Genomic DNA, 25639 nt, shown 5'->3' with positions numbered 1-25639 from the left:
AAATATTTCATCTTCTTTGGCACTACTCTGAATGGAATAGAGTCCTTGACTGCTTTTTCAGCTTGGCTGCTGTTGGTATATATAAAGGCTACAGATTTATGGGTGTTGATTTTGTAACCTGAGACGCTGCTGTATTCCTTGATGACTTCTAGGAGTTTTTGTAGTAGAATCCCTGGTGTTTTCCAGATATTTCAGTGATGTTTCATTCATTAATTTTTGGTCATCCGTATTTCTAAAAGAGGCGAATGACTCAAAGAGATGGAGTAACTTGCCTCTGGTTAAAGCTTTTTTAAAATATTAAAATTCATATTTCCAAGTAAAGTGTCTGCCTTCCTGTCCTCCCCCAGTTCAGTACTAAACTACATCTATCTGACTCTACTTTCCATGGTCCGGGGTTCTTCCTTATCTGTCTGCACTGTGTGTGGCTGCTCATTTGATTGTTTTTTGCTGGGGTTACTATTTCTAACAGAACAAGTGAAAGCCTATACTTTTGATTGATTTATCCATTTAGATATTCAACGCATACCTACTGAACATCTACCATGGGCCAGACTGTTCTAGGAACTAGTGACATTGCAGTAACCAAAAGTAGATTTAGTAGTTTTGAGTCAAGAACATGAATTTTTTGTTTTTATTAGGTTTGTGTTTATTTATTTTTCCAAAATACCAACTCCCCCCATGGAAGACTCATGGCAGAGGACTAATCAATGCTATAAACAATAAGCACTTCCCCTACACATTCTGACTGGATCAAGATCTCAAGAGGACATGGGATGAATCCGAGATGTTGGCTGTGATCCACCCATCCTCCTCAGGAGAAATCCTTGAAAGCCAAGAATTAATGGTGAAAAGCCTTTGTTCCTGAAACCTGCCTGGACTTAAGTAGATCCAGATGAAATAACATATTGAGATAGAAATTATACAAAGATTAAGCTGCTGAAAAATATAAAGAGTTATATTTTTGCCTGTGGGTTATGTGGCTTGAACATATTATACCCATTATGCAGATCTATCATAGTGGGAACTCAGAAATCCATCTTACACTGATATTCATCCCTATCAGGCCCCAGTCCCTCAAATGTGATTCCAATGAGTTTGCTCATGTTTACTCCAAGATGCCCCCAGCTTTCTTGCTGAGAACACCTCATATTATGGGAGGCCAAGAACTCAACCACCACACCTCAAAGACATTAATATCCACCTTTTGCAAAATGGAAAGAAGAACCGTAACCATCTGAGGTATCCTTTTCCTTTAGACAAGACTACACCTCAGTGATGAGAATCACAATAAATCCCCGAAAGCAAATGGTCGCATTTCTCTGACTCACAAGGGGTCTTAATGTAACTATTGTGACGTCTCCCCTGGAATGTGGCAGGATGGAAAAAGCAAATGCAAGACCCTCCCACCTGATGTCCCTCTCTGGAGTGAGCAGCAATTTCATATAAGCAACAAGGATTTTATGAAACAAGTTATTATTATTATTATTTCAGACAGAGCCTCAAGCTGTCACCCTGGGTAGAGTGCTGTCGCATCATAGCTCACAGCAACCTCCAACTCCTGGGCTTAAGTGAGTCTCCTGCCTCAGCCTCCCAAGTAGCTGGGACCACAGGCGCCTGCCATAACACCCAGCTATTTTTTGTTGCAGCCATCATTGTCGTTTGGCAGACCTGGGCTGGATTCGAACCTGCCAGCTTGGGTGTATGTGGCTGGACCCTTAGCAGCGTGAGCCACAGGCGCTGAGCCTATGAAACAAATTATTGTGGGTTTTTTTCATATCCCTTATTCTTCCAGCAGAATAATTAGATCTGAAGGAAGCTTGTAGCAAAAGGATTTGGGTCTAACATTACAAGAGCCTGTGAGTAACCCGGTTTTAAATAATAAGAAATATTGCTTCTAATCCTGACTTTCTACTCTGGGATATAAATCCCCTACTCAGTGCTAAGATTCCTATACAAAAAGCAAGCTGAAAACTTTCTAAAACTTATATCCACAAAGTATACATCTTTTAATCAGTATTATTTAGGCACTTGCCAGTATTAACCGTGGCCCTAACAAAGTTTCATTTGCTGGCTATCTGGACTGGGGAGACCATTTCTCTTTGAAATATTTATGGCATGCAGCTAAAGTGGTACTTAGAGGTAAATTTGTTCTGTATATCCTGATCGGGGTGTTTGTTATACTTGTTTATACATGTGTTAAAATTATAGAAGGAAGACCAAACAAAAGATCAATTGTACTACATGCTAAATTTTAAAATAAATAAAAATAAACCTAGATATGCTTTTTTACAAAAAAAGAAGAAGGAGGAAGAGGAGGATGAGAAGGAGGAGGAGGAAGAAAAGGAAATGGACCGAGGGAAAAAAAAAGAATCAAAGAACTTCAGTGCCTTGCCCCTTGGAGCTGTGAGGCTGAGGCATCTAAGTGTCAGAAAGAGGAGAAGCCAACCAAATTATCCCTACAGGAGAATGAACATGAACAATAAAAGAATTGTAGGATTTCCCCCCCTATTTTGTAATAGCAGAAAGCAGTGGAATACGTGTGGCAACGAATTCTAAAGCGCTAGACTAAGGAGAAAGAAAGGAATGTAGCTCTTTTGGGTCAAATTTATAAACAGAGGTTCATGGACGAGAGATTCTGGATCTAAATGCTAAGTTCTAATAGGTGGGTTTGGTTAGGACAGTTTGCTCAGTTTGGTTGACTGATACCTGGACTCAGTGATGTCCTGCAACAAGTAAAGTCAAGCTGCTAGAAATTTATTATAATATCTCAGAAGAAATACAGACACTCAGGGATAGGAATATTGGGATGGATTTTTCAGGATGATCCACGCGTGCAACCTTTTACCATATCACTCCTACCTATGTTTCACAGATAGTCTTTGTACCAAGGCATTACACAATGCATTAGTGAGAAAATCACTAAAAAGCAGGATAGCAGCTATACATTGTTACCTGGGGATGAAAGTAGAAGATGCTGCTATTGGAATGTGACCCGTAACAAGCTCTCTTTGGAATTGAGAGGGTATCAGAGAGGCAGAAGCCCAGAGGCAAGGTGGGCATGGTTTTGCAGTGACAGATGAAGATTCAAAATAGTTTGACTTGCAGGGAACTTTAGCTCTGGCTTAAGTATATGAGCAGAAGTATATGGGCAGTCAACTTGGGTCTTACGTAATTGAAAATCTTAGGTCTTACAAATAGAACTGTGACTTAAGTGACCACAAGGAAGTCTCTCACTTACTTCCCAGAACCGACTTGGTCCATAGATCCAGAGCCTTTGAATAAGTTTTCTGAAATAGCATCACAAGGCTTCCTCGTAGCATTCCCCAAAGTAATCTGCAGGCATTTACTAGGGTAAATGTGTAGAGGAGAAAGTAAAATATCTGGATACTTGAGGATTGCTAGAATCGTCTCTGAGCTACAGTTAACCTTGGGGACATATAACACCACTTTAATCCAACTATCAGAAGAAAGACTTAAGAACGTTGGGCCAAATTCATCTCAGAGTGGTCATTCTGGTTCCAAACATATAACAGCACTTTAACTATCAGAAGAAAGACTTAAGAATTTGGGGCCAAGGCTCAGTGCCCATTGCACAGTGGTTATGGCTCTAGCCACGCATGCAAGGCTGGAGGGTTTGAACCCAGCCTGGGCCAGTTAAACAACAATGACAACTGCAAAAAATAGCCGGGCATTGTGGCAGGTGTCTGTAGTCCCAGCTACTTAGGAGGCTGAGGGAAAAGAATCACTTAAGTCCAAGAGTTTGAGGTTGCTGTGAGCTGTGATGTCACAGCATTCTACTGAGGGCAATATAGTGAGATTCTGTCTCAAAAACAAACAAACAAACAAAAAACCCACAAAAACAGAATTTTGGGCCAAATTCATCTCAGAGTGGTCATTCGGGGCCCAAGCTTTCATCCTGTATTTGTTGTCCAAGTTCCTCTTTGTAGAATTAAAGACCTCCTCAGCATTTAGCAGTATTCCTACTTTGGCTCCCTGAGAACTTTGTGCCATAATTTTGTATTCAGGGACCTTGATAGTGTTACCATTTTATAGGACAGGTCAATGAATCTTCCCAGCAGAGAGTAGCAAATACACAAGATGCCTTAGTATGACACTAGTATGTGACTGAGATTAGGAGAAATTCCATGAAGTTCAGAGATTTGCTAATTCACTAATGTTTCTGGCAGTCCAGAGATCTGGAATACATTAAGATAATGTCCTTCAAAATGAAAGACAGTTTGCTGCACCTGTTTCTAGTTCCAGGAAGAAAGAAGCACAAAAGCTCATTTGGTGAGTTTTTACTGTTATACACTGGTATTGTTCCTTCCTACCTACTGAACAAGCCATAACTTCTATATTTAAGGAATGTCCCAAACAAAAGAATATTCCTTAGCTAGTTCAGTTGAAACTCTGGATCCTTAGACCTTGTGACTCAAGAAATCTAATGTGCACATATCCGAGGGAGATTAGGGTACTCCTCAGGCCTCTGGAACTCCCAAAGAAAAGAATCACAGTACAGCCCTAGAATGGAGAGCAAAGCCATATGTTTTTGGCAAGCAGCTATTTTCCTTCAGAAACATCTCCTAGTATTTGTTACTGGGTCCTGGTAGAAACTTGAACACCTGGTCATGGGGAACAGTTTATTGACCTGAGCCACCCATCTGAATTAAACGTTATATAATAGACCTACTTTAAATTTGGATGTGCATGGCAGAGTTCTGTCACCAAGTTAAAGTGGCACATACAAGATGAGACTGAAGCCAGTTCTAAGGGTGCAACAAAGTTTGGTGAGAAAGAGGCTCAAACTGTCATGCTGACCTTACAGCAATGCCACCTCCTCTCTAGAGACCCACACATGTAGCCTAAGGGGGATTTCTCTGTGGCCAGGGAAGAAAAGAGTGAAGACTGATTTACTGATGCTTATGCATAATTTACTGCTGTATGTAAATTGATGCAGCAATAGAGCTCGGCTGGCTTTGGCTATGAAGGACAAGTGGAAGATAAATCTCCCCAATAAGCAGACCTTCGAGCAGTGCATCTAATTGCACGTTTTGCCTACAAGGAAAGATACAGTGCAGATTCATTTCCCCACCCTCGGTGTTGTTTCTCAAACTGCTCAAGAACACAGTGGCCATGGTAACACAGATGAAGGTCAAGTGAGGGCTCAACCACATTAACTTACGCTCATCAGCGCAGATCTAACTCCTACCACTACCAGCACTGAAAATGCCTGCAGCAGAGGCCTACAGTTAGGCCTCCTACAGCCTTAACCCTGAGGGACGGGGAAGGCACGCCGGCCCCCTGTTCACTAATTGTATCTAATCCCTTTCATCTTGTACTCGTAGAAATATCACTCCATCCCAGAGTGGATATTTGTTCTGCATATAGATTTTACTTCCCTACTATACTTCTATTAGCCAGACCTTCTGTGAATACGCAGTGACAGCTTAATTCACCCACAGCAATCCATATCATATTGCTTCTGGCCAAGGATGCTACAGGCCATTTCCCACAGGATTCATCGGTCTTACCATCACCCAGGAGCAGCTGGCCTTACAAAGCAGTGCAATATCCATTGAAGACTCTGTTTTTGAGCCAGCTGGAGGACTTTTTATGAGGCAGAGGTCCTGGTCTCCCGAAAATGGTATATACGTCCGGTCAAGGATGTGGTGTTGTTTCACCCACCAAGGACAGGTCACATGAGTTCAGGAATTGAAGAAAAGAAGGAGTGGACTCTCTCACACTGTGCTCCCCTCCTTACTGCGGCTCCTAGCTCACAAACTCGCCTCATACTCAGGCCCTGGCCCGTGTGGTAGTGCATATGTTTGGAACTAACCTATTTCTTGTTTTCCCTCCTTCTTCCCCCATTACTTTACAGGGGCTCCGTTGGTGGTGATCATCTCTATAGTTTAGTCTATGGAAACATGTATGTAGCTTTTACAAAACTGTTACCAAAGGTCATCTTTCTCTTATTTAAGAATAAATAAGATGCAATAAATGCTTCCTAGTTTTAAGTTCCAAGAATAAGTCTGCATTAGGAATACACTTGCTGGCTGAGGAGAACTGTGGAATCCAGAACGCCGCTCTTGCCATTTGGTTGTCTGGAAGCGCAGAGCTTCCGGAAGCTTTAGTGCAATCATTCATTCACTGAGGATTTCCAGGACATTGCCTTCTCCTTTTATTAGAAAATCCTGGTTTCTGATCAACAGTTTGCATTTTTACTTTTCTATGCTGTTTTATGTGTACTTTAAAGGTGTATTTTGCTTCTATTCATTTTTTATATGTGCTTAAGTAAACACATAAGTAAATAACCCTGCCTTTAGTGAAGCAGTTCCGGGCTTCCCCTCCGCAGCTCGGGTACACAAAAGCCTGTCCATTCAACCAGTATTTCTTGAGTCCTTACCAGGTACCAACATGACAGCTCTGTGCTCCCACACAGGCCTGTCCTCGTGTTCTTGACCATAGCTCTTATTTCATGGCACTTGCCCCATTGTCATCTTCATGGGTGACACTTCGGGGTAACACGGTGATGCTCCTATTTGTCTTCCAAAGTCAGTTTCTGATTGTTTCTGATCTCCATTCCCTAATGTCAGCCTTTCACTAGCGGGTGTCTTTATATATGAATCCACTCTTGGAGAACATGTCACAATTTCAGAATTTTCTAGTAATTTTTTGTTGTTTTTGAGACAGAGTCTCACTCTGTTGCCCCGGGTAGAGTGCCATGGGGTCATAGCTCACAGCAACCTCAAACCCTTGAGCTCAAAAGATCCTCTTGCCTCAGCCTCCCAAGTAGTTGGGACTTCAGGTGCCCACTACCACACCAGGCTATTCTAATAACTTTTATATTTACCATATATTAGGTTATATTAGGTTAACTAGAACCTGACGGCTTTTAGAAGCGACCCAAAGTCCAAAATCAGCCCATCCTGTAAGACAAGTATTTTCTTTGTTTTGAAATAAAGATGTGAAATAGAAGTACACAGATTTGGGCAAGGGCAATGCTGCCAGTGGACACAAACTTTGTAATCTCTGGAAAGATGTGCTCTTCCTGAAAATAGTGAACTAGCATTTTAGTTATAAGCCAGTCTCTTAAGAGAAATGAATTGGGCTGGACACGATCTACTCCTCTTTTCCCTTTTCTGTTCTGTGTGTGACGTATAATTTCCTGGGAGTGCTGGGCTTATCTTCCTCTTTTTGTTCTCTAAATTGGTATTTTCTTCCTCCTGCCTTCTTATTCTTCCCAAGCACGTATTATTTATTCTTTCATTCATTCAACGTTTTTGTAAGTACCTACTATACGCCAGGCACAATGCTAAGGATAAAGGGTGAATACAGCACAGTCCCTGCGCTCCAGAAGCACACATCTGTGAGGAGGTCAATGTGGAGATGATCATTACAGCCCTGTGATAAATGACAGGGAAGAGGCACCATGGAAGCCCAGAGACGTCCCTTCACCTGACCCACAAACTGAGAGGCTCTTTGGGGACAGTGACCCTGCTTTATAATGCATCAAAGGTCATCAATCTATCACGCTGGGTGAGTTGCTGGGCTCTTTCACAACAGAAAGAACCAACAAAACATCTCAGGCCACTGCTCCAGCAGGCACAGTTTGGGGAAGTCACAGTGGTTTTCCCACAAATCCAAGATAGATAGAGTTGTGACCTGGGACAGTAAAACTAGTACTCCAGAGTGGAATTTTAAGGAACCCCCCCATAATATTTCTCAAGTAGGGTACAGAGATTTTATAAAAGTGCTAAAGAGCTCCCCTAGGAGTCCTGAATGCCCAGTGTGGAATGTTAGAAATCTCCATTAGCCAGTGAAAAGATGTCAATAAAAGACAGTAATTGGTCCCTAAAGGATTGCCTTGGGGAGTATGAAGAACAAATACCCAACATTGGTAGCAAGAGAGCAAGCAAGGGAGGATATAATTATGATCTAGACCAAAGATGTGGGTTGGATACTCTGGACATATTTACACAGTGTTACAGACGCATATTCTGACAGAGTAGCATTTCTGTGCCCCTCAAGAGACTTCCAAGAAAGCTATTTGTGTTTCCTACTCCATACCCCTTCCTTGTGCCAGTGCCTACCAGCCAGTGTGAACACTCAGCAAAAACATTTTTGCCAGAAGCTAATGCTTTCTAGTCCCCAGACAGTGTGCATGCCTGCCTGGGGGTGGACCCACTTCAACAGACAGATCCACAGTCCCTTCAGACGAAAGCCAGTGTGTCAGCAAAGAATCCTTTTGGTGTCATGAACAGCATTTATTAACGTGTTGATTTTACTTATTCTTCCCTTCAGGAAAACAAAAACCACAGCTCTGTTCTCTAGTTTATTGCTTCGTATTCCCCCATCCAAGTTCGCCATCTACAGGTCACACAGTTTACAAATTGTTTTTAAGGTCTTTGGAAGACTGCACGTGAGAATTCACAGGTGCCTCCTACTCAGGGAGTTTACAGGGCTGTTGATCGAGTCCACAACTGATAAACTTCCCCCATAACGACTGTCTTGTTAGATATTTACTAGACTCTTCTTTTATATTTCCCTGCCCCTCAGAGATTATGTTAAAAAGGTAACAGTGAAGAAGAGCTATTAAATATATGCTTTAGTGCCATATTTCTCAACTTTTTTTTTTTTTGGCCAGGGCTGGGTTTGAACCCACCACCTCCAGCATATGGGGCCAGCACCCTACTCTTTGAGCCACAGATACCACCCCCTATATTTCTCAACTTTTAAAAAACTTGCTCCCTTCTGGTTAACGTAGAAATATCACATTTTTCATGAATGTTTTTTATTATAAAAATCACAATCCCAATAATTGTTGCCACTTACTGAGCACTTCACTTGGTATCACTGGATGAAGAACTCGTAAATATTGTCTAATTCAATACTTACAGCAAATTTATAAAGTATTGTTACTCTTATTTTGCAGATGAGAAATCTGAGGCTACAAGAGGTTGGACAGTTTATCCAAGGACGGAGGGCTAGTTAGTAGGCTGCGGAGCTGGGGATGGAAGCTACATCTGCCTCACTTCAAACCTATGCTCTGGACAAATCCACCATACTGCCTTCAAATATTTTATCTTCCTATTTTTCAAACCTAGAATGACTACCTATGGCTTCGTCACCTCCATACCCCTCATAATTTTGAGGTTTTGTATGTGCCCTCCTGGGCAGGGGATGTCTCCCTACTGCTTTAGTGAGCAGGAAAGAATGATCCTTCTCCTCCATCTGCTGCACAAGAACGGAGAACACAGACAGGAATGGCAAAGACGCCAAGTTAGTCCATCAGCGTTCCAGAAGTCCAAGGTGAAACTGACCTGCTCTTCCTCTTCCTGGAGTCTAAGTTGGCAAGCACCTCCTGCCCAGACCTGACCCTCCTTGTGGACTTTAAATGAACCCGTGTTCAATCAACAATGCTGGGGTTATGTACAAAGAGAGGCTAAGGCCCTTTCTGCAGAAAAAGTCCTGGCGTTATTAGAGTTTCTGTCATTTCTTTCTTTAGAGGTTGCTTTTTAAGAAGACTATCAAGCTTTACTCTGGGAGAAGGTAATTCCTTTATTTTCAGTTGAATTACAGTTTTTACTCTTTTCCCTATCCCAGAAAGGTGAGGCTTACTTAGGCAAAGAGCAGGCATGAGCACTTCTGGAATTCAGTAATTTCTAAATAGGTCACCAAGATTTCTGGTGAACCCCCTCTGGGAACAAGGAGATTTAAGGACCGATGATTAGGACTCATGAATTAAGACATTCTTATTGTAATTTGATTGCAAGGAACAGAATACACCCAAACTAGTTTGGGCATGAAGAGGAATGCATTGAGTGGGCACAGGTCTATCTCATGGATGTAAGGACAGAAAATGCAGATAGCTGTTCATGTGGGGTTAGAACCAGGCAATGGAGAGCTGTGAAGCTGTTGTTAGAAGTGCCCACCCCACCCCCTTTTCCAGTCTATTTCTTTGTATCCAAAAGTATATTTGCCAGGCATCATACTAGGTGGTGAGAGTTCAGAAGTAAACAAAATAGACAAAAAAGGTTGCTTTTTTCTTTCCGTAGACCATCTTTATATGACCCATTTACCCTGGTATTACCAGGTCTCTTGACTGAAACCCTCAACAGAAACTAACACAATAGCAGCATTCTTAGTTTGAAGATAAGATCTTAGCACAAGGCTGGGTACAGTGGCTCATGCCTGTAATCCTAGCACTCTGGGAGGCTGAGGCTGGTGGATTGTCTAAGGTCATGGGTTTGAGACCAGCCTGAGTTAGAACAAGACCCCTGCCTTTAAAAATAGCTGGGTGTTGTGGCTGGTGCCTATAATTCCAGCTACTTGGGAGGCTGAGGCAAGAGAATCATTTGAGCCCAGGAGTTGGAGGTTGTTGTGAGCTATCATGCCACAGCACTCTACTGAGGGTGACAAAATGAGACTCTGCCTCAAAAAAGAAAAAAAAAAGATGGGTTACTTCAGTTGTCCTCCCCTAGTTTAAACAGATATACCAACAAGGGGCTGGTCAAAGGGAGGTTTGCTTGGGATAATCTCAGTAGTCAGGGAAGAAAATTGGATGCTCGTAAGAAGGAGCTGGCATAAGAAATGATCATCACTTCTACTGCAGAGACTTTCAGAGAGAAATGGATAACGAAGATTTCCATAAACACAAAGAAAGCAGGGGAAAGAGGTTCAGGAAGGCGCGGGACTCACCAAGACCTATAGAGAAGAGGGTTCTGGGCCATGAGGCCCATTAGGAAACACAGGTTTGAGTCTGAGTGGAGGCTTTGCTCAAATGCCCTCTAACCTGGAGGCTCCTCTAACCTGGAACCTTCTTGGGGAAGCCGGCGTGAAATTCCATCAGAGAGAAGAAGAGAAAGGGGAGAGGAGGGAGATTATAGATTTTAAAAACAAGGCCTTCCTTGGAGTGCCTGAAAAAACCCATAGTTGGTTAAAAGCTCACATTATTTAAGGTTGCTTAACATCTGAGTGAGCCCTGGAGGCAGTCCATCTCCAATTTTAAGAGTGGCAGATAGAGAACAGTGATACTGTAGTGGTGGCTCATGAACACTGCAAGGCATCCAGAAAAAAAGCAGTATGGGAATGATAAAAGTCAAAATATGCAATAAAATTCTGTGAGACTGTACCCTTAGCTTCGTAGTCAGGAGGGTGAATGCGGTCTGGGGAAACAGGAGTTACAATCATCAGTGTGAAGGTGAACTCTTCACAAGTCCAGACTCCCAACTTGAACGTCCTAAATATGCCCCAAGTACTTCACTTCTAACACTCAGACAAAACATTTCAGGTTAATTTCTTGCCTTCAATGGAATCTTGAGAGGATATGATGTTTCATTCATTTAACTATTAATTTCAAAGAAAGTGTTTAATTCTGACCAAATTTATTAGATCAATTAGCATGATCTACTTTGATTTGTAGGTTAATTTACCATTTGGCGGGAAAATGGCTGGTAAAATGGGCATAGCATCTAAAGTTTTTCAGAGCTTTCAATGAAATTTGGTATCTGACAAAAGGCTGTCAAGAAGCATAGTTACTGAAATACTAATTTAGTGAGATATGAGCATTTCATTATTAGAACTTAATCAGTGATTATTTTGCATAGAGTCCAAGATTCACTTTCTATGGAGCAGGGTGATCAGGCCCTTTGTTACAAAGGCAGGTGGTCTTAGCTTCCATTACCCTTCTGAATTTTCCTCCTTGTCAGGTTTGAAACTGGCAACTGTCCCTTCAAGGGATTTACTTCTCTTTGCTTTTTTTTGGTTCTTCAGTCATTCCCTTTCTCATTAGTTCATTAGTTTGATCCAACCAGTATTTATTGAGCCCCTCTGATGTGCTAGAAGAACCACCATCCTTACTCTCACAGAATGTTTTTTAGAGCGACAGTCTATCCCTGGCCCTGGGCACATCTGCAAGTTCTTGAGGTGTGTGTCAACAATGCCAGACTCAATGTCTCCTTGCCTGGGCCACTTACTAGGATTATATTTGCAGCAACCTTGAGAGATGACAGAATGTCTCTCTCTGGGACAAAGAGCAGACTTTTTAAAATAGAAGCAGTGAATTTCCTAGGTTTGCTGTTCCTTAGCTGCCATACACACGGCATCCACTGGGCCACTCACCAACACTCCAGTGGGATTCGGAGGACACGAGGAACTGAAGTCAACAGTGATGCTGAAGTTGCTCGTTGTGCTATAAGTAGTAAAGTCCTTTGTATCTGACTCAGAAGTCTCGTGTCTTCTGCTAAAATCTATGAAAAGTAGCAGTCTAGTATTATCTTATGAAGAGTGTAAAATCAAATTCTAGGCCCTAAATAACTTAATCTTAATTTCCAAGTATTTCATCACCCCAAATGAATCTCTCGCAGAGTACAATTTTATGTAACCCTATAAATATCAATCCTAACTGAAATAGGACGAAGGCAAAAGGGTCAATTTTTATTAGATATAAATGTGTTTTTTTAACTTCCTATATTCTCCAAATTTTGTAGCTTGCATATTATAGCTCTTCAAAATACACATTCTTGAAAATGAAGATTTGTTCCAATTTTCTTCCAACAATGCAAATTAACTCAAATTTCCTAGATACTTGCTACATGACAGGATCTGTACACAATATTAGGATGAATAAGACATAGTTCTACAATTTTTAGGGCTCAGGGTTTACTAGAGGTGACAGACACAAATATTTCTCAAGTAAAAAGCAGAGTGTGATCACATATGGTTGAATTAAAAGCAAAAAATGAGTAAAGAATGACTTGTTCAGGGAAAAAGAGGTTTAGATATGTTTGGCTTTGTTTAGGAGACCAAATACGACATTGGAAGACGGGTAGGACTCCAGCAAGTGGAAACGCAGGAAGGCAGGTCTGGGAGCGGGGGTGGTGGTGCGCAGAGAGGCACTTCAGATAGAGGGGCTGGGGTGGGGTCGCAGCAAGAGTAAAGGTGCAGAAGGACCTTCCAGGGTGTGACTGAGTCAGCAGGAAGTCCAGCTTCTCCAGCCCAGCTGTGGCCAGGCTGACTGGCAGAGAGTTTAATCAAGTTCAGGTGGTCAGGGAGGCATGGGGCATTTTATGACACTTTATTTTGGCAAAGCGCTTTATCGCTGCACAGCAATTACTTGAATATTCTTTAGCAACGCTATTTTCATGAATCTGTATATTTTGCCTTATCCATTTTATTTATTGTTAAAGGAAATAAATAATATAATTGGGCATTAAGAACTTCAGACAAGTTGTTTTTGAGTCCCATTTTCAATTTCACTTAATTTTCCAATTTTTGAGTTGAGTCCAAACTAATTTTGATTTGGGGCTCTGGATAGACAGTTTTCCATTTTTTGTTTTTCGTCATTGTAACTAAGGAATTGATGGTGTGTTCTTGTTTAACATCTGCCTTCCCCACTATCATACAAGCTTTAAGAGAGCAGGGAATGTTTTCCTTGTATAGCCTTAGTGCCTTGAATAGCTCCCAGTAGAAGCTCAAAAAATACTTGTTGCTGTTAAATGTTGATAAAAGCAGATTCATCAGATACAGGTGGAATTTGGACAGCCTCTCTTAGTTGCTTAATTCTATGCATTGCTTACTGTAGAAAAACAGGAAATATCTTGTTTTATTTCAGCCAACTTTGAACAACTCTAATTTTTAAAAAAGATAAGATGCCTTTTATTGTCTTTTTAAAATTCTCCGCCTATGCTCTTGACACAACAAGAAACAACATGCTTAATTTTACTTCATCCTTTAATCTTCTATCTTCAAACTGATGTAAACTTTTCAGAATATCTCCTAGTATGTCAATCTTACCAGAAATTTCCACACATCTATTATCTTATTACATTACAGAAACATCAGATTTTCTGAAAATCTGTGACAATATTTGTGTCATAGATTCTGGCTCGAAAAATAAGTCGATTCTTGATATTAATTAGGATGCCAGCACCAACAAAAGTTTGCTGTCATTTCATCACCCTCAGCCTTAGTGCTTTTCGGCAATTTCAAAATCCATAAATTAGTTCTTCTTTCTATACTAGCACTTCACTGCTGCCCTCTTCTGGTAACACTTATCAGTACAGGTGTAAGCCGTATCACTTAACTAGATATTTTTACTTACTGATGAAAACAAATACAACACTCTATGAACCAAAAAGAAAAGGTTTAAATAAATTATAAGACTTAGTAATGACCTGGGGAAATGGAAGAGTTTTGTGAACAATAGTGATGTATATTATTCACCTGACCAAGGATCTTTCTGAATTTTTCAGTAAATCTATGGATCGTTTTGCATTTCATCTTAGGAAAAATTCACTCATCTACTCTCTCAAAATCTATGATATCTCAATATAGCAATGATAAAAATTACAATTGTACCACTGTGGAAAAACTTGCTAACCAGGTGTAAATAGCATTGCAGGGCATGTTTTAAACCACATGAAGAAAAAATATCTATCAAATTATGAAAGCATTTAGGAATGGCTAAATATATAAGAGAATACTGATAATTCAAGAGTCTCATCTTTTTTTTTTTTTTTTTTTTTTGCAGTTTTTGGCCGAGGCTGGGTTTGAACCCGCCACCTCCAGCATATGGGACTGGCGCCTTACTCCTTTGAGTCACAGGTGCTGCTCAAGTCTCATCTATTTATTAAATGCTCCTTTCACTTGCAAACAGTGCAGTGATTATAAACACGAGCATGTTCAAAGCCTTCCTTCATTCCAGCACACATCCTATAGTTGACAAAATCTACCAGCTTCCCCTCATAAAGGTGGCTGGCCTATTGCCACCTATTGCAGCCTCTGTCCATTTTCAGTTGGAACCTCTAGCTCCCAGACAGGTCTTCCTGCCACCTGTATCTTTCTTAATTCCTATACTCCACACAGTACCCCTGCTAGATAGTGTCTTAAAAAGCTGAGCTGACTTTGTCACTTTCCTATTTAGAACTTCCCGCTGGCTTGTTAAGGCCTATAGAGTGAAACCCAAAGTCCTGAGCTTGGCACGGAGGGTCCAATCTGCCATCCTCAGCACCACCTACCATAGTGTCTGCTGCCGTGGAAGGGTGTCCCTGAAGTGGTGTCCCAGTGCTTTGCTTTCAATTCTGTGGCAGAGTCTGACACATGCTCCGTCATAAGTCAGTTATGTAACTGTCTCAGTATACTGTGACTCCACGGGTCACCCGTGTCTCCCTCATTCTTTTTTGAGTCTCAGCATCTAATGTCAGAACTAGCACAGTGCTGAAGCTCAGCGCAGGTGTGCGAATGGGCACACGAATGAATGAATGAATGAGTGCTCCTTTCCCTATTTAATCTAGTGAAATCCTCGGTTTTCAACTTGTAGGTTATAATACCACTTCTCTAAAGACTTTCTTGACTCTAATCCAACAGAATTAGTTGCTATCATGACCTTTTGTTCCTATTACAGTTAACCGGGTGTACTGCTGCCTCCTGTGTTAGGTCATAAATGCCAACAGACACCTGGGGGAGTAAAAGGGTATGAAGCTAAGCTTTGGAAGCATTCAGAAAACCCTGGGCTTGTAACCTAGCCTCCCAGTCACTACCTGTGGCACCTTTAAGTAGTTCAGCTTTTTTGAAATGGATATTAGTTCCCTCATCTCTAGATGCGGCTAATACCACATCCTCAGAAGGCTGATGCAAAGATTAAGAAAGTAAAAGTTCATGACACCTATTAGGCTTTCATTAATTTTTCATATTTATTCTCTTCCTTTGAAGGGATAGACCCTATTTAATTTGTATCTAGGTTCCCAGGACTTCAAAGACTGTAGGGACTCAGTAAATGTTGAGTAAGTAAATGAATTTCAGAATTGTAGTTAGTCAAAAGTAATAATATACTTTTATAAAGTCTTTTAAACTAACATGATTGTCTTTTACTCCTTCTTCTATCCACTCAGCGTAACTATTGCATCCTAACTCTCTGGAATGTCTTGAATGAGCCATGTAAAAGGTCCCCAACCACCACTCATCACTGTAGGAATGCAAAAAAAAAAAAAAAAAAACCGTAAGGAGATGCCACCTCATACCTATTAAGATGGGCACAGTGACATGGAGGAGGTGTAGAAATTAGAACTCTTGTGCACTATTAGTGGGAGTACAAAATGGTGCTACTGCCGTGGGAAACAATGTAGCAGTTCCTCAAAAAATAAAAACCAGAATTACCATGTGGCCCAGCAGTTCTACCTCTTAGCATATACCCCAAAGAACTGAAAGCAGGAACTCTAAGAACTACTTGGACATTCACATTCATAGCAGCCTTATCAGCAACAGCAAAAAGGTGGAAGCAACCCAGATAGTCACTGACGGATGAACGGATAAACCAAACTGATGTTCACATACAATGGAATATTATTCAGCCTAGACAAGAAGGACATTGTGACACCTGCTGAAATGTGGATGAACCTAAGGACATTATGCTAAGTGAAGAAATCCAGCCACAAAAGGATGAATCCCAATTGATAACCACCTACAGAAAGTACCATAAAGTACTTGGAGCATTCAAACTCGTAGACATGGAAAGTAGAATGCTGGTTGGCAGGGGGTGGGAGTTATTGTTAGTTATGGGTAGTTATTGTTGACTGGGTACAGAATTTCAATTTAGTGAGATAGAAAGAGTTTTGAGATAGTGATGGTAACACAGCAATGTAAGCATGCTTAATACCATTACAATGTACACACAGAAAAGGTTAAGATGACACATCTTATGTGTACTCCACCATAGCTTTTAAAAAAAATCAGTGAAGTGTGAGCACAGTGGCTCACACCTGTAATACTAGCACCCTGGGAGGCTGAGGCAGGTGGATGGCTTGAGTTCAGGAGTTTGAGACCAGCCTGAGCAAGAGTGAGACCCCCATCTCTAAAAATAGCCTGTAGCTCCAGCTACTTGAGAGGCTCAGGCAAGAGGATTGCTTGAGTCCAGGAGTTTGAGGTTGCTGTGAGCTATGACACCATGGCACTCTACTGAGGGCAACATAATGAGACTCTGTCTCAAAAAAGAAAGAAAGAAAGAAAATCAGTGAAGCATAATCAGAAAAAGAGAAAACATAGAGTGTTTGCCTCTAAGTGGTACTTTTCCATTATTTTCCCTTTTTCCAGTATTTTCCTATTTCCCACAGGGACAACATATTGCTATGTAACTAGGAAAAACAACTTAATTCAAAAGTTTCATATGAAAACTTACCCAAAGTTTGTGTTCTTTAGATTTCAATCCATTTCTGATTTAGAAGTACTTTCTAGTTAAGAAAAAGACAATAAACACAGAGAAATTTGTTATAATTAGGGAATAAACTGAATAAGGAATAATCTCTGCTCTTTATTTATTGCATTATGTCCTAAGCGTGGTCACACAGTCGCTATTTGAAACATCCAGAGAAGGGAATAAATAGAACTCATGCTCCTCAGCTCCAAAGGAGAGTGGAGAAGTTACAGCTGGTACCATCAGTCTCCATCGCTTCAGCTGCACAAGGAAGAGGAAGCCACAAGGGAGACCAGATCCCGTCCAGAGCGCTTGATTGGGGGCAAATCTCTTTTGGTTTCCTCCTTTCCTTGAAGAGGGGAGGGAGAATTCCTCCTTAGATTTTTGAAATAATTCATGCATAATAAAGAGAAACCTCACCAGGGATCCAAACTATCAGTGGAGGTAATATCTGAAAATTTTGTTACGCAGAAAAGAAGGGACTTTACTGAAAACCCTTTCTGGTTGATACCTTGTCTCTTGAAGTTCTGAAGCTTTGATTCAATGCCTTTAAAAGCCTGCTTATTATTTTTAGGGGCCCGCCAGTGAAAGGGAATCCTCTTGTTGTTTATATAGATTTTTTTTTTTTTTTTTTTTGCAGTTTTTGGCCAGGGCTGGGTTTAAACCCACCACCTCCAGTATATGGGGCTGGCATCCTACTCCTTTGAGCCACAGGTGCTGCCCAGATATACATTTTTTTTTTTTGTTAAAAGAATTGGCCGTAATGTTCATGCCTTATCATAATGTTAAAATGACAGTACATTACTTTTCATAGTAGGTGACATTTTCAACCACCCTGTAGTCCTCCCAAGGAGCAGCTTATTCTTCTATACCCGTCCTAGGTAGGCACCCTCTCGTTCATCACTGCTGCTTAGGAACTCTGCATTCACCTTCCCTGTCTAATCCACACACCCCTATCCCTAACTCTGAAATTCATGTCATCAAACTACACACAGATCATCAGCTGCCCTCATTGCTGCTGCCAACTGGAAACTCTCAGGGCATTTTAGCTCCTGGATCATTGTGGGTCTCTAGATTCCAGGAATCATCACACAGTGAATTCTTGGTTCATTGAAATTCTTTCTTTCAAAGATGTCCTTCACCCATTCTCAGACATTCACTCTCAGTTATACAGCCTAAACTTTGTTGTTATCAATAATAGTAACTTTTCAATATTTTCAAGTTCATGTATCACACTCTCTGTTCACTACCACCCATCTTGTTTCCCTCTGATCTCTAAAAATTCAATAATCCTAAAATCCGATTGGGACCTTCAATCTATGGATCCTACCCCCTTTTCATGGACTCTTACTCCCTGAGGTCCTTTCTTACCTCATTATCCAGTTTAATTTCCATGATATATATATATGGAATTTCCATGATATATATATATATATATTTGAGACAGAATCTCACTCAGTCATCCTGTGTAGAATGCCATGGAGTCATAGCTCACAGAAACCCCAAACTCCTGGGTTTGAGTGATCTTCTTGCCTTAGCCTCCCAAGTAGCTGGGACTACAGGTGCCCACCACAATGCCCAGCTAGTTTTTCTAATTTTAGTAGAGATGGGGTCTCACTCTTGCTCAGGCTGGTCTTGAATTCCTGAGCTCCAGCAATCTACCTGCCTTGGCCTCCCAGAGTGCTAGGATTACAGGCATGAGCCACTGCACCCAGCCTTCCCTGGTAAACCTATCAGTCCAAAGTGCATAAATCTCTGATTCCCCTGTATGTCTTTTGTTTGTGATATTTGTCTAGCAAAAAATCACTACTCTGGTTAAACCTTGCTTTTGCACACATAAAACTGCTGGGGAAAAAATAACCATGCCACCTTCCCTTTAAATTCCTGAACAGGGACTGCAACTGAGCTGTTAATGCTGCCGGGCAATCACGCTGTTCTCCTGTGGTCCATTTGCCTCCCTCTCTCTCTTCCTCCTCCACCCTTGCCCTTGGCAATGTTAAGAGGCTTTCACAGACTCCCACTCAGCTCTTTCAATCTAACAAGGGCTAACCCCATGCTCTGCCCTCCCATTTGCTATCGGAGATGAAGGACTCTGCTCTTACTCAAAACCAAGCAGTCCACTTGTGCAGTAATTCACACGGCTCTCTGGTCAAGGGCAGCATTTGCTACAGCATTTCTCTCTCCTGTCTTTTACATCAGCGGGTTTTGTGTGCCCCTGGCTCATTCCTGTTTACAAACATGGCATTATTTCTTCTGTGTGAGAAGAAAAGTCTCTTCATTTAACTTTCATCGGCAGTTATTGACGTTTTAGCAGATTGCCTTGAGAGAATTGCTTCTCCTTGAGCTTGCAGACTGTCTTTTCCCATTCTCCCTTAGATCACTCCAATCAGACTCTCGCCCCCCTACTCTCCTGAAACCGAACTTGCTGAAGTCACTGATGAACTCCATGTTGCTAAATCCTGAGGTCACCTCTCACTCCTGTCACGGTTGTCCTTCCAGCAGTGTGCGACATGGACCCTCCCTCTTCTGTTTATTCCAAGACACCACACTCTCTTGGTTTTCCCCACGTTACTGATTATGCCTCAGTGTTTGGGGCTGGCTCCTCTTCTCTCCTAGACGTCTTAATGTTGAAATATACAAAGGCTCAGTCACAAATCCTTTTCCCTCCTGTCTAACTCCATTCCTTAATGATTTCATTCAGTTCATAATTTTAAATACCATGTATTCACTGGCAATCATCAAATTCCTATCTCCAGCTCAAATTTCTCTCTTGAACGTCAGTGCGTATTTTCAACTGTTAACTTGATATCTGCACTTGGCTGGCCAATCAGCATCATATTCTCAGTATTTCCACATCAATTCCTGATCAACCTCAATTAACAACTCCACCTTCCTAGCAGTGAAATGAAAGGCCAGCTCCCAGATGACCATTCAGAAGAAGAAGCTAAGAGCAGAATGGGGCAGCCTGAAGGGGTAGATACACATCGGCTGGGGGGCTGCTGGGTTCCCTCCTGTCCACTCAGACTTTCATTTGTACATGTGTAACTGCAGTCTAAACAGTTTTTCCTCGGACAAACTGTCTTTTCCTGTTCTCTCTGTGATGGGAACAGGGGAGAATAGCTGGGTTGAGACACTGTGGGATTTCTGAAATCTGTCTGTTGCATAATAACTTATGCTTTTTTCTCCTCTTTCACTGTGACTTCCTTTTTCAAACAAGGTGGCTACTGGCTTGCAAAAGAGGTATCACCAGCCGCTGGAATGCTCCCAGATTTCTAAGAAGGGCTAGGTCAAGAAGTATTTAAATAACACAAGTGTTAAAGATTCTTTGTGCCATAGTTGTCTGATATAATTTTTTAGAATCTGGAGTTTTAAAACACATGCTATTATGACAGCAAAACAAGGTTATTATAGAAAACATGGAGTAAAGAAATAAGATAAAAGAGAAAATAAGAATTACTTAATGTCCCACTGAGAAATAGGCACACAAATAGTTTTATATAATTGTTTCTCTATATGGCTATGATATTTATAATAAAGTTTTAAAAAGTGTCAGTTTAAAAATTTTAACTAAGTATTCTTTGATTATAATTGAACAGTCTTTTCACCTCTAGATTCAAATACTTAGGCTATTCTGAAATGATTTGACAAAAAACAGCCACTGTCCATATTTTGGTGGTGTTTCCTTTCCCTAATGCCCTATGGTTAATTTAGGGATGGGTTCTACATGTGCTAGCTTCTGTTTTTCTTTCAGCTTTTTTAACAGCTGGACATCCTCGCCTCTCTGCCTGCCTCCCACCTTCTACTGACCCTAATAGCTAACTGTCATCAATGAATGTCAACCTTTATTAAAACCTTGTCCTCAGAAAATAGCTCTGGTGGTGTCTTGTTATAGGGCAAGCACAGTGCAGTTGACAGTAAGATGGAGGAGGGTGAAGTTAAGGCCAGACCTCCTCCGGGGCTGTTTCAGCCAGAATGGCTCTTCAAAGGGTGGACAAAGGTGTTCCGGCAGGGGTGTCATCTCAGGCAAAGGAATTTCACATGGACAATTGGCACAGACCTGTAAACAGGTGGAACTGGAGGAGAAGGAAGTGTATAGCATGAGGAAGAATGACAGGTTGTGCCAACAGCCTAGCATAGCAAGGAGGTGGAAATAATAATCACTACCTTTTATTGAGCAAATACTACTAGCAGTAGTACCTGACTCATGAAACAGTAGTGACCATTTAAACAAGATAATGCATATAAGCTTTGTAGTAGAGAGCTTATATGACACACAGAACAGGCTCCACAAATACTATTAATGAATAATGAGTGCTACTTTATTGTTATTTTTCTTTTCCTTTTTTTCTTTTTTTGAGATGGAGTCTCACTATGTTGCCCTCAGTAGAGTGCTGTGGTATCATAGCTCACAGCAACTTCCAACTCTTGGGCTTAAGTGATTTTTCTGCCCTGGTCTCCCAAGTACCTGGGACTACAGGTGCCCACCACAATGCTTGGCCATTTTTTGTTGCAATTGTCATTGTTGTCTAGCTGGCCCAGGCCGGTTTTGAACCCACCAGCCTCGGTGCATGTGGCCAGAGCTGTAACCACTGTGCTATGGGCACTGAGCCTACTTGATTGTTATTATTAACTATTACTATTCAGAATTGCTGAACAGATTGAAAGTGTCATTTAAAATGGGGAAGGGAGGCTGGTTCCTTTTCTTCTTGGGTCTTTAAATACTACCTGCTCATGGATCCCCCAGCACTGTGATCTACTCACTTTGTGTTGGATACAAACACACAGTAAGCCCTCAGACAAGCTCTTTCCACTCCCAGCACACCAGCTGCTCTGGATTCTAATCCCAACTCTGCCATAGTCACCTTCTCCTGCTAGACCTCAGTTTCCTCCTCTCTAAAATTAGGGCACTTTAAGGTCTTTAAAGTCCCTTCCAGCTCTCCAAGGCTGTAATGCTACCTCCACCCTCTGGAAGTTGAGCAGCAAGAAACCTGGGGTTGGGGTCAGCCTGGTCTGCTGGGATAGGACCAGTGCAGACTGCACTGTGCTTAATAGTGCTTGTTTTTACCAAGCACCGTTAAAGGGTTTTAATGTATTAACTCATTTAATTCTCAAAAAGAAAAAAGAAGCTAAGGGATGATTAACACTCCTTTTTACATGTTGCGAATGAGAAAACTGAGGCCCTTAGTGATTAGTTACCGTGGTCATGGTCATAAAGCAAGGAAGAGACAAAGCCAGTGCTAACAGAGGAAGTCAATCCATTACATGCATTAAAAGCATCCTGTACTGTGCCATCCCACTCACACTTGCTAAAGGTAGATGAGAACAGACGTTATTTCAAATAAAGAGTAGAATCTTTTTTTTTTTTTTAAGTATCTGGTTGTATAAGAGCAAAAACTAGGCAATGCTATGGACAAGCTGCTTTAAAAGTTGAGCCTGCTGATACAGAACTTACAGAATTCTTTCTGGACTCTTTAATATACAACAATACTAGATATATACAGACGACAAAATAATACAAGTCATGTTGAGCACCTCTTGTAATTGCAGAAGTCAAATACTCAGTGACTTGGGTATTATAAATTTAGTACATTTATTCCTTTCTTAAAATGTGTATACATGTTTGAGGTACCTTCTATATTTAAATGGATCAAAAATTCAGGGCATGTTGTTTTATTATGCAAGACCAAATCAAGGGACTCTTTTGGCGGGATCTGAAGCCTCTCAAGTGTCACAACCTTCCACTGTCTCTAGTTGAGTAGATATCATAATATATTCATGAAAAATTAGATTCAGTTCTTCAAGTGTTGTATCAATAAATTTGAGAATTTTTTTTCCCATTTAATCCTTGGGAAGAAATGATTTCCTCTGTGAGTGAGAGAGCTTTAGCAGTGGTAGGTCTCCTTTAAAGGAAGGAAATTGGGCAGGATTGTAGAGATCCATGGAATAAATAAAAATTTATGTAGCAAATCTGCGTTAGCTACCTAAAATGTGTCATGCATTGGGCTAGGATACTGGGAATTCAGAGATAGAAGATACAGTCTTGGTCCTCAAAAATGGCTGGTTGTATATAAAAACAAAGAATAAACTATCCCACTTCACTACAGTAAGTTCTGAGATAGACGCCGTGCTGAGAAATAACCCAACAGGTAAAAGGAGTAACCCATTTTGGTGGAAAGCAATGATGAAAGTCCAGTCTTTCCAGAGGAAGTGAAACTTAAACTAGGTCTTAGAAAAAAAGCACGCCACCAAGGACGGAAATGGTCTTTCTTGCAGTCAGGGAATGTAGTAGTGGGGATGAAGAGTATGGTGTGTTTGGGAGAGAACAAGTGGCCGGCACCACTGAAGTTTAGGTGTATCTCAGTGATAAAAGAAGCGTCTGGAGAAGTGTACAGTTGGCAGATCAGGAAGGCTATTAAAGTACGTACTCAGAAAATGAGAGGCTCTGAATAGAGCGATCTGAGTTGAACTGTCCAAACACTGCCCAGCAAGCAGGCTCAGGATAAGGTGCAGACACTGAGAGCAGGAAGAGACAGACACCCATAGGTTCGAATGGTCTTTAGGGAGTGGAATCAATGTGACTTCAAAATTGTTGGCAAAAAAATGAGATCTAGGGTGTCTCTCAAGTTTTGGGCATTAGTAACTGGCTGGATTTTAGTGCTGGTTATCAATATTTATAAATCCTGGTTGGTGGCAGCTGTTCACGATGAGTTCAATTTTGACAATGTTAGGTGTGACATGCCTGTGGAATGCAAAATGTGTAGGAGGCGTTGGGGCGAGTCTAGGACTCAGAGAGAGGAACTTGAGGGCCCTCAGTGTATGAGCGTGTAAGTACATCTACAGGATTCATCCACAGTGATAGTGCAGCAAGATGGAAAGCCGGCGGACAGCAGAATCTGTGTGTACGCACCGCGCAGAGGCAGAGACTGTCAAAGCAAGAGCAGCCAGGGATGATGTGGAGGGAAAACTGGAAACCCAGGATGATCTGGAAACTGAAGGAGAGAAATTTGGAGAAGTGTCTAAACAGTGTCAGAGTTGCTGTGAAAGGAGAGAGAGAAAGAGAGAGAGAGATGGCTCCCGGCAAGGCTATATGAATTAAATATTTTTAAGTGCAGGAAAACACCAGATTGCAGGATGTTGGAAAATAAGTGAAAGGTGGAGAATTAGAGTCAAATGGAGACTTGCTAGGGAGGAGGGGAGGAGCCTGGCTGGGAGGCACAGGAGGGAAGGCGAGGAGCCTCCAAGTGGGATGCAGCCCCAGGGAGGGCACTGCTGCTTTCTCTACTGATACTCACACTCACCACGCTTACTGCGTGAAGGTGAGTAAAGCAGGGTCCTCCTGAAAGAGGAAAAAGAGGACAGGAACAGATTCCAGGGGCATGGATTTGCTTCCTTTGATTAGGAGAGACAGGACACTCGTTGCACTGAGGCAGAGATGCTCCAGATGCAATGAAGTTTTAAGTAGACAGCAGAGGGGTGGTGGGAAGGGCAGGAAGTGGATGGAGTTGTCTGCTTTTCTGCTAAGAGTAAGAAGGGAAGTGGGAGGATCAAGACGGAAAAGAATCATAAACTTCGGGAAGAGTCCCGGAGAAGAGGGGGCTGGAAAGCTGACCATGAACGTGTAGAAGAATCTTCAGATGCCACTGAGGACCCAGCTGAGAGTGTGACCAAGAATTTTTTTGGCATCAATTTGTAGGATTTTCTCCAGCAGCATTTAGGAGTCCAGCTGTGACAGCAGAGAAGGCAGTGGTGGGATTAGTGGACAGCTAGGGTTGTGCTGGATAGACTGAGCGCAAGACCAAGAGGCAAACAGTAAAAATGTAGTCTTAATAGAAATAGTGGTAGAAAAATAGCAGTTGTGGTGGTGGGCACTGAAATATTAACTACCATTTATTAAGCACGTACGCGCATGTTTAAGGACTGAGGAGTCTGCGGGAGCAGTGAAGTGTTGGATCACAGGAGAGCTGAATAGGAGAGACAGGGTGCAGAGTCTGGCAGCTTGAGGTCTTGACACGTGGGATAACAAGAGTAGAATGAAGAGTGACAGGGTTTTGTTTTTTTAGGGTGTTGGATACTAAAGAATAAAATTTGAGATCTGAAACAAATCTTAGATATTGTAACCTCAGAATATGACTCTGGGAGTAAACGATGAGGAGAAGAGAAGATCTAAGAGTCAGAGAGGTCGAGGAGCGAAGGTCAGATTGACCACAAAGACCCTGGGATGGGACGGTGACAGCACTTGGGGTGAAAATGCACCTACAAGTTGGTGTCTAAGTGTCTGATGAACTTTCTGGTAAGAGTATTTGCTTGGGGGTAAAGTGAAGAGAGGTCACTTTTTTGAGCAGAGATACATTCAAGGAATGTGCCCCAAGAAGGTCCCAAAGAGAACCAGAACAAGGAGGCACCTGACCTTATCTGGATACCAAGGTTGAAGCCCACGCGGCACAGAATTTG

The 25639-nt window shown here is 41.6% G+C and overlaps 1 protein-coding gene across 1 annotated transcript in view; it reads right to left on the bottom strand.

The window, feature by feature from the left end:
* ALPK1 (alpha kinase 1) overlaps positions 1-25639 on the bottom strand; it is a 144283-nt gene that overhangs the window by 110446 nt on the left and 8198 nt on the right. Inside the window, exons 3-4 of the mRNA XM_023518193.1 lie at positions 17174-17225; positions 12121-12248 (exon numbers count right to left, since the gene is read on the bottom strand). The gene's annotated coding sequence lies outside the window, so the exon portion shown is untranslated. The remainder of the gene's footprint in view (positions 1-12120; positions 12249-17173; positions 17226-25639) is intronic.

The sequence above is a fragment of the Otolemur garnettii genome, unplaced genomic scaffold, assembly GCF_000181295.1.
Source record: "Otolemur garnettii isolate 467f Iridium unplaced genomic scaffold, OtoGar3 scaffold00129, whole genome shotgun sequence".
Classification (NCBI taxonomy): Eukaryota; Metazoa; Chordata; class Mammalia; order Primates; family Galagidae; genus Otolemur; species Otolemur garnettii.
This window is presented reverse-complemented; position numbering and strand designations above follow the sequence as displayed.